Source organism: Mycetomoellerius zeteki, unplaced genomic scaffold (genome assembly GCF_001594055.1).
Source record: "Mycetomoellerius zeteki isolate Tzet28-1 unplaced genomic scaffold, Tzet1.0 scaffold619, whole genome shotgun sequence".
NCBI classification, from domain to species: domain Eukaryota; kingdom Metazoa; phylum Arthropoda; class Insecta; order Hymenoptera; family Formicidae; genus Mycetomoellerius; species Mycetomoellerius zeteki.
The window spans coordinates 66,174-72,054 of NW_017257631.1; positions in this window are offsets into that span (position 1 = coordinate 66,174).

Consider the following 5,881-nt stretch of genomic DNA (forward strand, 5'->3'; position numbering starts at 1 on the left):
TAGGTCGCAGACTAAGCGCACGGTGTAAACGTAGCTATTGACAATAAGGCCCAATGAGTACGACCCATGTCGCAAACATCTGAGTTCTCGCGTACATAGGAAAGATTTCCGAGTTCACGCGTTCGAAACGTGAAACTCTTTCGAACAACGCGATCCGCTAATAAATCTTGATTAAAAATTGCGAGACTCCCTTACTTGGGACCGTCATTAACAAGCATTCGAGCTTGATATGCCATGTTATAAAATGTTCATACATACAGATATATACATGCATATCTGCGACACCGCATAAAAAAAGAGAGTCCCGCGCACAAAACAACTATTAACAAAATATTGTAAAGACATAAGGGGATCTGCGCACCTCATTGTACTTGCGAACAAAACTCTTGTATAATAAATCGGCAAATAATAATTGGAGCCAGTCTAGGATAATGCTCGCCACAGCGATTGCACGTGATCGCGATAACCCCTTTGCCGCGAGACGTCATCCTTTGATCCATATATAAATAATCTTTCGCAAGATTCGGGCTCTTATTACTCCGAAATTCACCGATAATCTCGGAACTACGGTGCTAATTTCAATTAGTTACGCGAACATAAAGGTACTTAGAATATTCTCGTCAAATCCAGTGAGAACTTAGTCGATTTTCAGTATTTCTCGCGTCTGTGAAGTTAGCACCCCCACATTGAAATTCCATAGTTCTGATTAGAGTTCCCGTTTCCTTTTGTCGAGACGAAGAGGTCTCTATAATTTATAACAAGAGTTCCGCTTAATAAATACTTAAAAAACAACAACAACAAAATAATCTACTACATACATAAAAAACTTTTAATAGAAAATTTTTTAAATATATATTCTTCAGACTCCTTTTATTAAAATAAATACGAATTAAAATCAGGCCATAGGAGTCAACACGCAAGTTATTAGTAATGTGGAATTACTCATAGACAATTTAAACTAGAACGTTTCGATTCTCGGTTTGAGTCATCTTCAGCTAATCGGAGTTAAAAATTATTTAAACAAAAACGAATTCACGCATTGCAACAGTATTCACATCGCTAACATCTGAAGCGCATCGGAACAATGTTCAACAAGTTAGAGTATTAGGCCCTCAGCAATCATCCAACGCAGTTGCATAACTGGGTTGAGAAAATTCTTCAGCTAGAAAATAATTAAATCTACATGACAATTCATACATGCAATGGGCAACATAAGACAATAATGCTCACCTCATATCTCCAACGTGTTCACAATTCTTATAACAAATATCGTACATTCGAGTCATAAACTTATAAAATATTGCAGTTTTGAAGTCATCTAGTCGTTATGACTGAAGTAAATAACAGAGAGAACAGAACGGTCATGAACATATACAATTTACAGTAGCTTATCGAGTACATCATTGTAAATAAGGCTTAAAGTCTCCGTGTCGGTTTGTAAATTAAGACCACGCCTCTATCTCTTGATATGGATCATTTCCGAAATTACACGCTTGTTGTAATACCTTTCCTCATCCAAGATTTCAACGTTATCTCAAACAAGATTATGATCATGATGCAACTCGTATTCACTGACGACAGTACTGTGTTTTTTATGTTCTGATATTCTGGTTTTTAGTTTTCGATATGTTTGGCCAACGTAAGAAGCATCACAGTCATTACATTTTATCTTGTAAACTACATTCCTTCTGGAATCTCTAGAAAGAGGATCCTTGTGAACCTTTATGAAACGATTCAATTTGTTAAGACTAAAAAAACAAACTCTTTGGCAAAGACCATTAAAAACTTCTTTAAATTTATTCGAAATGTCTATCGCATAAGGAAAGGGCAACCATTTCAGTTTTGCTTTAGCAGTCACAGATGACCTAATTATGGTGAAGATTAATCCTGTTAATAAAAAAATTCTCTTCCTAACGATATCAAAAATGAATTTCAATGGGTAATCATTTTCCAATAAGATGTTAATAATAAAATCTAAATTCTTTTTATGGAACGTTGGATGCGAAAGATAAAACAATTTGTCAACTAGACTAGTAATAATATTCTTCTTCTGAGATACAGGGTGCTGTAACTACTGGAACTCTTAAAAAAATTTTATGAGGTAACAAAGCGATTGGACCAACGGTTTTCAAGATACGCGAAATTCAAGAAGTGATCAAAAATTTTTTATATTTTTTATAAATTTTTTTGTTTGTCAAAATTGTTTTTTATGTATCAGGAACTCTAGATATTCATAAAATAGAGCTATTAAGCTGCTCAGAACTCTTCGATCTCGAATTTCGCTGAGAAGTTAGCATCCCATTTTTAAAAAATTATTTAAAAATTGTTATTAACTGAATTTCGCATTAAAAAATACAGAGAACTCTTCGTATCGTTAAAAGGAAGCAGGAACTCTAATCAAAACTATTGTATCTAAAAATTGATTTTTCAAAAATTTTTAACTTCTTTTTGATTTTTCAAAATTTTTTTGCATCAGGGACTCTAAATATTCACGAAATGAAGCTATTGAGCTGCTCAGAACTAGTCGACTTCGAATTTCGAAAAGAAGTTAGCACCCAATTCTTTAAAAATTATTTAAAAATAGTTATTAAGCGGAATTTTTGTTATAAATTATAGAAAACTCTTCGTCTCGACAAAAGGAAACGGGAACTTTAATCAGAACTATAGAATTTCAATGTTGGGGTGCTAACTTCACAGACGCAGCGTTTACAATTTTCGCACATGAATTATAAATTTAGTAATTTCTAGCTACTTTACTTATGTAGGATGAATCATTAATAATATTAGAGACTGTTATTTCTAATATTAAATGGAATATAAAATTTTTATTTTCTATAATCCATTTAGTATCGAAAGTAATATTCTATAATAAAATTAGGTTTTTTTTAAAATTGAGTAACTTTAAAGATCTGAAGATCATTATCTTTGTTTTTTTCATTGGAATTGTATGATTTTTATGAGTTAAAAAAATGAGTTTGTTAATCAACACTTCTCGTAATTGTACGCTTGTTAATGATTCACCCTGTATATCTGCACCAATAATTTCCTTTGCCTGATAATTCTTATACAGAAATTTCTCTTGTGCTTCAATATAAGATGTGGCTATGATCACAGCTGTATCTTTTCCTCGTAATTGCTTTGGATTAATTCCTGTATCGATAATTGCTTCATAAGAATGTTCCAGTAACATTCTCCCTTCGGGCATGAGTACGTGTGCTGGCTTGAAAGATAATTCAAAGAAATCCGCATCAAATTTTTCCAAGTTGTTAATTATTCCAATACACGATACCTATTGGTAAGTCCAGATGCTCTAATGAAAGGTAGATGTTGTCATATAAAGACGTTATGTTCCTTTTAGATGGAATTTTAGTTTGGAGTACACTTCTTTAACAAATGAATATATAATTACATTTAGTACAGAAGAAAAAAAAGTGACATATTCTATCTCAACCAATCATACATAAATTTAAAAATATAACGTGTATCTGTAAATTTAAATTTTCACCTTTTTCCTATCGGCCATGATCTGCTCTAACGAGATCAATTTTATTGAATAAGTTTGCTCATAAATTATTCACGTTGTCTGAACTAGGAAATCTGCCAACAATACCAGATATAACGATCTCCTTGCCGGAATCAATATCATTCCACGATCTATATGCTTTTTTGCCATTCATGATTATTATTTTCTCAGATAATCTAGAAAAATGTTATGTTTATCTTATGTGATTATTTACTCATACTATCAATCAAATCTGATTCTGATGTTTATAATGTTGCTATAGTATTGTTTGAGTTGCTGATAAGAAATGCGTCTTTCTAACGATATTCACTTTTTATATAAACTCAAATGACTGTTATGATATTAAAACGTTGACTATTAGTATTACATATTAACGGTGTTTACACCAAGAAACTTTCGCGCCGTTTGACCTTTACTGTGACCCAAGCAAGGTCTGTTCAGACAAGAATTGTTTACATCTTAAGCGATTTAATTATTTTTGCAGTCTCAGCGAGGCATTCGCCAGTTGAAGACAATACATATTTTTTTTTTGTAAAAGTAATTATCCTTATTTGATCAGTTCTTTTTGCTATTTAATTTAAACGATTTAGCTACATGTATATTTATTTTTTCCAATGAGAGACTTTTAAGAATGCATTCCTTGACGCTCTTGGAATCATTGCATTCTTGTTGTTGATAAATATTAAACAAGGATAAATGATGCTCGCAAATGTTGTAAGTGCCAAATGGAGCGCACTCTAAACATATTATGTCTATCTTTAAAAATAGTTAGTTAAGATTACATTTAAGTTATGAAAGAAGTTCTTTATAACCTATTATTATATATCTATTTTCTTTAAATTAAACAATGCTATGTTTATTATAACTATACTAAATATAATTTTTATTTATTTCAAATTAAGAAAAAATTTTGAGTAAAACCTAAATTATACTTGAAAGTCCGACAACCATATCGGCACGCAATTATCATTTCTGAAATTAATTCATTTAAATGAATTTACAAAGTTCAACATCTAACGTTCTGACCGTTATGGCGCTTCTTAATTTAAAGCATTATGTTTAACATTAGCGGTCTTTCAATCTTATTATTGTAAATTATACTTTTAAACAGTATTCACTAGAATATTTCTAAATTTTATGAGTGATTCTAAATTTTTGGTAGTGTACGTCTTTTTAAGTTTTTGTTTCTATGTTGTAATGTTTAAAGCATTTCCATTTAAGACAGAGAGGAAAAGGAAAATAGAAAAAGAATATAAAGTATCCTCATCGGGATATATGTATAAGGAATTGAAGTTCTATGTTTCGGAAATAAAAATCAGGGTTAGGTAGTGCTAAGTTAAAAAGTTAAAAAATTAATTAATTTTAACTTAACTTAGTTACATTTTAGACTCTTAACTTTTTAACTTAATTTAATTACATTTTATCGGTAACTATTAACTTTTAATTCGATTTTTTGAAGTTAATCTTCAGGCACAATGCGAGAGGATAATGAGTATATAATTTAGTCATTTTATATTGTATAATCGTTATTTGTGAACAAATATAACCAGATACTTTAATAAATATGCTGTGAGAAAGGAAAAATTATGTAAAATGGTCAAACTTTTTCTTTCTTCTTTTTTTTTGGTTGTTCGTTCGGACCAAATCGAGAGTAAATTTAACAAGTTCCCTCACGTCCAATCTCGATAAAACTAGGTTCATTCGACGTGTTTTTGCACGAAAGGAACGAATTTAGCAAAAAGAAGCATTATTCTGCCTTGTGAATCGAAATATTAATCGTTACAGTTTATTAAGTTAGAAAATCTGTCATTCACTACGTCCGGCCCTGGTAAAAACGTTGATAGAGAACGATAGAAAAATCCTATCGTTTTGAATATGAAATTTGGTTCGTATATTCATTAATTTGAATCAAGTCTTATAGGAATCTTGTATAAATCTTACAAAATCCGATAGGATTCATATCCGATCAATTGTGATGCTCGCGAAGTCAACGATAGAAAATGATATAAACTTATAGAAAACGATACAAATTGATAGAAATCCTATCGTTCTCAATTATTCTCTATCAACTTTTTTTACCAGTAATAATAGTTAAATTACATGTATAAGAAATTTTTCATGCATGAATATGTATAAACATAATATGATAAATTATATACGTTTATGAACATTTATATATAAACATGTACCTATAAATAACCATAAATATATATAATTATTAATATGAAACATATTCATATATGTTCATACATCCTTCTTTCTTTTGGAAAATTATTTTTAAGTGTAATAGAAGTAGTAATAATAATGTGAAAATATTAAGAATAATTAAAAGGATAATTTTGTGAACATGTGTGTGGG